The following is a 10,307-nucleotide window of genomic DNA, read 5'->3' as shown; positions in this document are numbered from 1 at the left end:
TCTCCTCTCTCATTTTTAATTTTATTTGGGGCCTTTCTTTCTCTCTATATATATCTTTTTTATGAATCTAAGGGTTTATCAATTTTATTTATTTATTTTTTTCAAACAACCAGCTCTTGGTTTCATTGATTTTTCTCTACTTTTTTTTTTCTCTATGTCATTTATTTCTGTCCTGATCATTATTATTTCCTTTCCTCTACTCACCTTGGACTTTGTTTGTTCTTCTTTTTCTAATTTCTTTAGATGTGAGGTTAGATTATTTTTTAAGTGTTTTTCCTGTTTCTTGAGGTAAGCCTGTATTGAAATATAGAACTATTTTGGCCGTGTCCCAAAGATTTTGGACCACTGTGTTTTCATTTTCATTTGTCTTCATGTATTTTTTAAATTTCCTCTTTGATTTTTTTGACTCAATGGTTGTTTAGTGTCATATTGTGTAGTCTCCACGTTTGCATTTTTTTCCAGTTTTTTTCTTGTAATTTATTTCTAGTTTCATACCATTGTGATCGAAAATGATATATGGTATGATTTCAGTCATAAATTTATTTACGACATTATTTAGATCTTTTTTTAGTGGCCTAATATGTGATCTGTTCTGAAGAATGTTCCATGTGTTCTTGAAAAAAATGTGTATTGTTTTGGGATAGAATGTTCTGTGTATATATTTCATATCCATCTGGTCCAATGTGTCATTCAAAGGCATTGGTTCCTTATTGATTTTCTCTCTGGATGATCCATACATTGATGTAAGTGGGGTGTTAAAGTACTCTACTATTGTATTACTCTCAATTTATTTCTTTATGTCCATTAATATTTGCTTTATTTAGTTAGTTGCTCCAGTGTGCTCAATATTTTCAAATATACGTGGAACTTATGAAAATTGTGTTTAGCTATTAAGATAGCATTACCAAATTTTAAAAGATTAATATCGCACAGAACTTATTTTCTAATCTTAGTATAATTAAGAAATCAATGACCACAGAAACCAAAATTAGGAAAATGCCATACATTTGGAAAGTTTTAAAACATATAAAGAACTCAAGGGAAGTTAAAATACATGATAAGTAAATGTAAATAAAAATTTTATGTACTAGAACCAAGTAAAAATATTGATAAAAAGTTTACTATTGGGGATCCCTGGGTAGCTCAGCGGTTTAGCACCTACCTTTGGCCCAGGGCGTGATCGTGGAGTCACAGGATCGAGTCCCGCGTCGGGTTCCGGCATGGAGCCTGCTTCTCCCTCCTCCTGTGTCTCTGCCTCTTTCTCTCTCTATCACAAATAATACATAAATAAATAAATATTTAAAAAAAGTTTACTACTTTAAACACTAGAACCACAAAAGAAGCAAGTGAAACAAGATTAATGTCTTTGTTTCCACTTAAATTTCAAAAACAGGCAAAACTGTACAATATATTTCATATATTAACAGGTTTGTCCAAGTCTGTAAAGACAAGTAAGAGACTTATTGATATAAACTGCAGAGTAGTGGATTCCTCTGTTGAGGGGAAAAGGGATGAATCTGAGAAGAGCTATGTAGGGATTTCTAATTCCTTATAATTCTCTATTTCTTAAACCAAATAGTGGATTCATGGATATTCATTATGTTATTATTCTTTAAACTATACACATGTTTACATATAATATGCAATAATTTATAACACATTTTAGAAATAGAAAGAATGCCAAAGCAAAATTTGAAATGAGAACACAAAGCAACTATTCTGTATACTAATTCTCCCTTCTTCCCTCCCCTGTTTTTCCCCTCTTCCCTCCACCTATACATACAAACACATGTCTAAGGAAACATCCCAAACACATCAGAGTATCTGTTTTCAGTGTAGCTGAAAAGAACATGAAATGAAATTAAACCATGAGCAGTGGAAGGACCACCAATGATATTATGTCATAAAGTGGGGAATATGTATCATTGAACCCTCAACCCTTGTGTTTCAGCAAAATATTAGAAAACAGAAAACTCAAAACAGAAATAAGAATGTAAGAAATTTCCTTTCAATGAGGCTTTGCTAGACCACCCTATTTAAATTACAGTTGAAATCAACTATCAACTACTGTCCTCTATTCACCTTGTTGCATTTCTCAACATTTCCTTTTTATTGTGAGTTTTTCTCACAGATCTTTGAGTAGTACCTGGCACATAATATTAAATAGTACTTAGTACAAAGCACACACTCAATAAAATTATATTTGAGTGAATGAAAAAAATGCCTTTTAAAATTTGGTTATGAAGTGAAATAGAGTAAGTAGGAGTCATGTAGGTCCAGGACTGATTAAAAAAAATAAATAAATATGGGAAGCACTAATTTTCAAGTGCTCATGGAAAGGATCCTTTATAGGGAGAGGTTGAGGAAGCATTAGTTAAAAATCAGCAATGAAAAAAAAAATCAGCAATGAAGTGAGGTTCCTGATGACAGAGGTGGTGGGAACTTGTTCACATGGTAAAGAGTTGGCCTTTGAATAGAGAAGGGAAACTTCCTTTTATTTAAGAAAATTGAAAAAATGTGAATACACATGAGGGTATATAGATTTAACTGGTGTGAGGTTGAAGGACAGGGAGGAGAAGTAAGAAATTGCCAATTATAAAAAAAAAAAAAAAAAAAAAAAAAAAAAAAAAAAAAAAGAAATTGCCAATTATGTCCTAAAAAATATAATATTTACATGGTGGAGCTTAGATTTGATGCCTACTTGCGGCCCTTGAATAAATTTTGTAAGCTGTTACAGAAAGAAGAATCAAAAAAGACAAAACATGTTTCTTTAGGAGTTTTTCCAATGGGAGAAAACAGAATCATTCTCTAGAGCTGAGGAAAGAATAGTACCTATGCTAATTCATGTACCTGGCACTGAGAATTGTTCCTTGTGGATCTCAAACCTAATTATGTTGGTGCCAACCTAGAGTTGTTCTGGAATTCATTCTTACCATGGTAGTGATGACGTGTCACACCCAGAAACAGCAAGAACATCATTAGAAAGTAAGTACCTCAAATAGCTCAGGCTCGAGAAACTCTGAATTTCTTCAATTACCACCCAATGAGACCAAACTCATAATGAATGTTAGAAAATCGATTTTCATTTTTAATTATATGTTTGTATGGGTTTTGTAATGATCTTTCCATGCTAATCATTTCAATTTTTTTGGATGGAATTTAGATTTTAGCTGGCTAAAATCCAAATAATGTCTTTGTTAAAAATTTCAAATATATTCAGTTCTTAAGAAAAAAAATTAAAAAGTAAACAATCCAATTTATAGAACCTCCCAAATCTTCTTTAGAAAAAGAGGTTTCTGAAAGAAGCCATTCATGAGACAGATAGTTCCTTATGAATGTAACCCCACCGCTAAGAGATTAGAGAGCCCCTCCCAATGCTGGAAAACAGGTATCGAAGAGCCCTAGGGAGAAAAGGTAGGAGGAAGGCTAAAGGAGAGACATCAGCAAAGCCTACCCTGAGGGAAAGAAATAATTCAAGGTACAAAACCATCCAAAAGAAATATCTAAAATTACTGTTTAATTTTTTTCATTCCAGAGGTGTTAGAACTCAACAGCAATCTAAAAATTTTTGTGCTGTTGGATCTGGAGTAGGAGTGTGGAACAAAGTTGTAAGCTTTAAAATAGGCACACAGTATTTCAGAAATTATTACTCTGTGTAGGAATAAACTTTATAAATGGAATTAAATTTAGGGCAGGAGAGACTAATTATATGTTTTTCTCAGGCCCTTATATACTGTATTTTAAAAAAAAGTTTTTCCTCAACTTTTTGTTAAACTAATTTGTAAGGAACAGAATAATCAAAAGAAATAAGTGTTTTTGTTTTAAACATGTTTGCTCTTCCTGGGTAATAAGTACCATATGTTCTTACATTTTTGATCTGCTTTGTCAGGATGGAACTATAGGACTCAAAAGATTTCCTTGTTTCCTGATGTTTTAAGTTTTTGAGTTGCTCGATATCAGTAAGGTCACATACTCAAGCAAGGCTAATTGTATCATATTTACTTCATTTGGTTCATAGATGATATCCATATTGATATGCATAGATAGAATAGACTTAATATACAGATAATGGCCAAATCACATATAAAAATAGAACTCTGACCCACAATCTTTAGTCATCAGCCCAGGAAACTAATCCATTATCTACTGTAACCAGCCCAAGTAGAAGGCAGACTTGTAGAATATTGGATTATTATCTATAGCTACTAGTCCAGGAAGCCAAACAATAACCCCTGCAACAATTGGCCCCAAATGGCCCAGACTTAATTAATAACTGATTTAATTTCCCTAATGTTTACCCCTATTCCCAACTTGGGACCAACCCAAGAAAGCCAAATACACATTCCTAATCAATCACATAGGATACTCCATTTCTAATTAGCCTGCCCCCAACTTCCCTATGTCATCAAACCCCAATGAGAGCACACCTGAAGCCTTCCCTTTTTTCCATTATAAAACTTTCTCCTGTGCCTGCCTTTGAGTCTCTGCCAAGACACCAGTGACAGTAGCTAACTCTCTTGCTATGGCAAACTTGGAATAAATAGCCTTTGCTTGTTCTCATGTAGTTGTTCTTTGTTTATTTCCATTATGGTCTGTCATAATTTTCACTCCAACCAGTTCCTACATACCTGTTCTTTCTTCAGTAGGGCCTCTATACCTCAATCTGCAGATAGACTCTCCTTTATGCTTAACCATTACTCACACTTTAGATCTCAGGTCCACAGCACCTTCTATTAGGTCAAATCAATGTAGGCCATTCTTCTAGCACCAAGAACTTCTTTGAAGATGTTAGAATTGTTTGATTCAAATTGATATTGATTTCCCTTACTATACTTTAAGCTTTAAGGTTCCCAAGGGCAGGAACTGTACGGTTTGCTCATCATTATATTCTGAGATCATAGCCTCCAGATAGTAGGTGCTCGATAAATGCCGACTTGATTCCTATACTACTGCTTTGTAAAAGAAATATACTACTTAATAATGGGACCTGGTAATGATTAACCTCAGGAGGCCCTAATTTTTTGAATTATTCACCTTTTGGGCAGCCTGGGTGGCTCAGTGGTTTAGCGCCGCCTTCTGCCCAGGTTGTGATCCCAGAGACCCGGGATGAAGTACCGCATTGGGCTCCTGGCATGGAGCCTGCTTCTCCCTCTGCCTGTGTCTCTGCCTCTCTCTCTCTCTCATGAATAAATAAATAAATAAAATCTTAAAATAATTATTATTCACCTTTTACATAGGGCTTATGAGTTTAGGCCCTCCACATATTGTCGCATTGGAAAGATCCCCCACGACCTCCTTTGGATCCACATGAGTGTTTTCATCTTTTCTTAAGTATCAGACAAACTTTTCATCTCTTTTAAGGCCCTGGTATAAATGGTGCTCCCTCAAATGGCTTTGATGACTCAAGGCTGGTTGGTGTCCTATATGGCCCCTTACCTTGTCCATATTTCTGTATATTTTGCTGTGATTATTTATTTACATCTTCTCTCCTTCAGTTCTGAACTCTTCAGAATAAAAGCCTTTATTCTATTCATCCTTCACAAAAAAGAAAACTCTACGTACTTCTTGTTAGACAAATTACTAAGCCACAGCAATCAGTTTTTAGTTTTTAACTGTGTGCTAACCAAGTACCAATTGATCACACTGTTATTTCAGTCAAGCTCAAAATAACCCTGTGAACTAAATAGTATTATCTTCCTTTTGTAGGTGAGAACGGTTGAGTCTGAGAAAAGTGTGTGTCTTGTTGAAGGTCACACACCAAATGCGAACTGAATTCAGACATGTTCAAATTGCATAATCTAAACTTCATGCTTTATTAAATATAGATTCTGTAATCCATTATCTAAAGTCCTAGTCTTGTCTAATTTCTTTTTGCCATATAATATAGCTCCCATTTATCCCTGAAAATCTCCTTTCATTGTCTAGATACCATGTGTAGGGAGCTCATAAAAATTAATAAACGAAAATGCTTAATCCAATATCATCTTCCACATTTACATTAAAAATATTGCCTAAAATATAACTATTTGAAAAGTTGCACTTTTCTAAGACATAAAATCATTCTTTAAAATTCTACTTCCTAAAGAAATGTATTTATGTTTAAAATATATATATGAACTACTTCATGTTAATCTTTACTTATTATATTCTTCTGCATTTTTTTTACAAAGTTGACATGCCTAGTCAATAAATCATTCTCAGATTTATTCACTTAACTTCTATATATAAGTGGGTTTCTAGATGGTTCTATGATAAGTTAAGGCCTTAGAGGTGATTTAACATCATAGAACATCAAAGTTCATTGTTGACATTAATGTGATGAAATAAAAAGCGGTAATGTTTGAACTGTTCTCGGTGTGCTATTTGCGAAATGTAAAATACTCATTAAATGTAACCTAGAGTTTATAAATTGATTTATGTCAACACATGAACCAAACACTACCATTTACTGTTACATGCTTTTTATTAAACACATCATGAGATCAAAATGACAGTTAAAACAGTTTATTCTTTCATATTAAGTGGAGATATAAAGCTGTTGCCTGTATTTAAGAAGGTAATAACAGTCATTTTGCATTTCTTTTCTAAGCACAATACATCAGCTAGAGCTCAACTAGTATTTCCTACTGAAAAAAGACCTCAGTGTGAAGAGAGAAGCAAGGAAGAAGAAATAGTTCTTTCCTCTGACAGTAAATTACATTTCTTGGGTGTCCTTGTCCTAAGTAAAATGAGAATCATGTAGATTTTAGACTTTCCTCTTTAAGTCTTGGAATATCTAAAATGCATTTTAACTCTTTCTTCCCATTATTCATTTTCTTAGCATAGACAACTTGTAAATTTTTTAGATTCATGTAGTTTTTTAAACATCTGGTAAAGGCTATAAAGAGATAGTTTATAAAATCCTCAACAGAAAATAGACCGGATAAACTAGGACCGTATTTGCCAGCCAAAGATGTGATGCCAGACAAAGGTAGCTTGGTGATATTTTCCTTTCTTCTTTCTATTCTTTTCTATCCTCCAATTTTTCTTCATGATCAGAACCAAAGTAAAAGACCAAGCATCTGCATATATGCAATATGTAACATTGTGCACATACTACATGCTGTCAAAGAATAATGAGTTGTTGTTTGCTTTTGTTTAATATGACTGTTAAGTAAACTACCATGATAATGACTGTGCCACTCTGCCCAATGTTCATGTTTTAGCATTTTCATCATAGGGAGGCATTAAAAAAAAAAAAAAAAGAGACTAGAGGGATGCAGGGCAGTGGTATAAGAAAGCTTCTGAGTCAGAGATCCCATTGGGAACTGTTAATCAAGACAACGCTGTTTTGCTTGACCCAAACAGCATTTTGTGATTTTTATTTTTATTTTGTTTTGTTTTTCTTTTTTCATTTTATGATTTTTAAAACAAAACTTTCATATCCCTAATTTCATTGAATCTAAGATGTCAATCATTTATAAAACACATCCTGACTTCTGAGTTGTTAAAGTGTGAGAAGATATATTTTAGAAACAACGAAATATGGTAAATATCTGGACTTCTGGCTTCTTTCAACAAATTAAAATATTTGACCACACTAGTGCTGTGAACCCATATGGTAACCATAGCTTCTGTCAAGTAGCGGCTGCTCCATTTGGGTTTCCTTTCCCTCCCTCCCTCCTTCCTCGTCATGTCATTAATTCCACACATACTCATGTAGTGTCTACTAAGAGCAAAAGCATTATGCTTCCGGGAGACAGTTAATGAAATAGGTAACATCCCTGCCTTTGAAAGAGCTCACCTTTCAGCTAGGAAAGACAGGCTTTAAATGAGTAAATCAATACTGGGATCATTTCAAACATGGAAAGTGCCATGAAACAAATGAATGCAGGACATGGAATAGAGTGATTTGGGAAGTGTGTGTGTATTATTATATTTTTGTGTGTGTGTATTATTTTTGATGATGTGATAAGACCTCCTTGGAAAGGGGAACTTTGACCTAAGCATTTAGTGATGCAAAGGAGCCAGTCCTGTTGTAGTCTTTCTACCTTTCTGACTCATCTTTTTTTTTTTTTTAATTTAAATTCAATTTGCCAACATATAGTATAACACCCAGTGCTCATCTCCTCTTGTGCTCTCCTTAATGCCTGTCACCCAGTGACACTCCCGCCCCCCCCCCCCCCCCCCCCCCCCCCGCAACCTTTGTTTCTCAGTTGGGAGTCTCTCAAGGTTTGTCTCTACCCATCTTTTTGGGGACTATTTGTTTGGTTCCTCTGGAAGACCCTCTCTTTGAACTGAAATGTTAATATCTCCAGGCCTTTAACCTTAAGTCGTTTCTCATTTCAGTCTTTTTTTTCTTTTGATGATCTTATCAAAGACTTAACTATGACTTAACCTTTTCAGGATTCTAGTATTTTTATCTTAAATCCAATCCTAAATCCCAGGCTCTAGAACTATTTTTCTAACTGCCTATAAATAGCCATCTCCAACTGGAAAGTTCACAAGCACCACACACTCCAAGAAGATACAAACTGAATTATTTCACCCCTAAGTTTCTCCTTTTACTGAATTATAGTAATGACTATATTGTATGCACTATTTTAACAAACATTAATTGTTTTTACTATGTGCCTGAAACTATTCCAAACACTTTACAAATATTGTATGAAGTATGACTGTATATTCATTGAAACAAGGAACTATGTTTTTTTCATCTCTTTATCTCCTACTCTTGAAAGGACATTCAATAATGCTTGGTAAGAAAAAAAAATCAATAAGTGAACACAATAAATGTAGAGAGCTATTAAGAAGACTGAGAATGGTTGTTGATAAGACACAAGCTACATGATTGCCAGGCAGCAAGAGTCATGTTGATGCTCTGAATTTGTAGAGGTTCCAATTTGCATAGTTACATTCAGTTCTTTATCTGTGTCTATGCATAAGAAAAAATAATAAGGCATGTAACATTGATTTAAAGTTAGATTTTGTAGAGTACATGTAGTGGAAAGATAATAGCACATGGAAATAAAGAGACCTGGAGAAACTGGAGGTCAGATGCATTATTCTTAGGTCCAATCAGAGTGGGAAGAAACATCAGAATTACTGATAAAGAAATACAGAAATAGAATTAAGATAAAGGAACTGAGACAATGAGATCAGAATAGGATTAGTAGAATAAAAGAGATGTGAAATGTGTGTAAACACACACACACTTTATCGTATAATTATTATTGATTACAACTTGGATTATTAGAGTTTAAGCTTTCTCTAGAGAAATTGTTACCCTAAACTGCACGGTAAGATCCAGAGGATGGCTTGGAGAGAATGGAGATGAAACTCTAGAATAGTAACATCCATAACAAATATAATAATGAGTCACATATCTAATTTTAAATTTTCTACTACCACATTTTAAAAAGTAATAAACATGAAATTTGATAATATATTTTATATAATACAATATATCCAAAATATTATATATAGTGAATATATAACAGTATATATCATAAAATCATAATGAGGTATTTTACCTTCATTTGTAATCATGGTGTATTTTATACTTAGCACATCTTAATTTGAGCTAGCCCTGGTTCTAATGCTCAGTAGCCATATGTGACTGGTAGCTACCATATTGGACAGAGCAAATCTTGCTAGAACTAAGAAAGTCAGGGAATGATGAAGTTTGGGGGTGAAATGTGTTCACCACCTGGTTGCTAAAGTCTCCCTGAATCTTGATGGAATTTAGGTATCACACAAGAATGTCTCTGCCTGCCTCTCTCTGTGTCTCTCATGAATAAATAGTCTTTTAAAAAAATTGGGTTTTAATATATGATTACATCTACTCATTATCTTCCATTATAAAAGCTACAGGCCAAGTTCTTTCAGTACAGAATTTCAATTGACTCTAGGAAATGAAAATAAGTTTCTGATTCCTCAAAACTACAATCATGATTCCAAATTTTTAAAATGTTTTGATCTTCAAATGCTAGCAACTGGGAGTCACCTTCAAAAAAGACTTTAGTGTAGGGGCACCTGGGTGGTTCAGTCAGTTAAACATCAAACTCTTGATTTTGGCTCAGGTCATGATCTCAGGGCTGTGAGATAGAGCTCCACAGCAGGCTCAGCACTGGGTGTGGAGCCTGCTTGAGATTCTCCTCTTCCTCTGCCCTTCCCTCCTACCCTCCCCACGCCCGCACTGGTGTGTGTTCTCTCCCTCTCTTTTTCTCTCGCTCTCCCTTCTTCCCTTCCTCTCTCTCAAAAAAAAAAAAAAAAAAAAGACTTTAGGGTATTTGACTGGAAGCCACATAGAGTTTTCATGAGCACAT

General features: G+C 34.2%; 1 long non-coding RNA gene across 1 annotated transcript in view; it reads right to left on the bottom strand.

The window, feature by feature from the left end:
• Positions 1-1,214: 1,214 nt before the first annotated feature.
• Positions 1,215-10,307, bottom strand: part of LOC111092825 — a 33,220-nt gene continuing 24,127 nt past the window's right edge. The window contains exon 3 of the long non-coding RNA XR_005380058.1: positions 1,215-1,267. This is a non-coding gene — a long non-coding RNA (uncharacterized LOC111092825). The remainder of the gene's footprint in view (positions 1,268-10,307) is intronic.

The sequence above is a fragment of the Canis lupus genome, chromosome 27 (assembly GCF_011100685.1).
Source record: "Canis lupus familiaris isolate Mischka breed German Shepherd chromosome 27, alternate assembly UU_Cfam_GSD_1.0, whole genome shotgun sequence".
NCBI classification, from domain to species: domain Eukaryota; kingdom Metazoa; phylum Chordata; class Mammalia; order Carnivora; family Canidae; genus Canis; species Canis lupus.
This window is presented reverse-complemented; position numbering and strand designations above follow the sequence as displayed.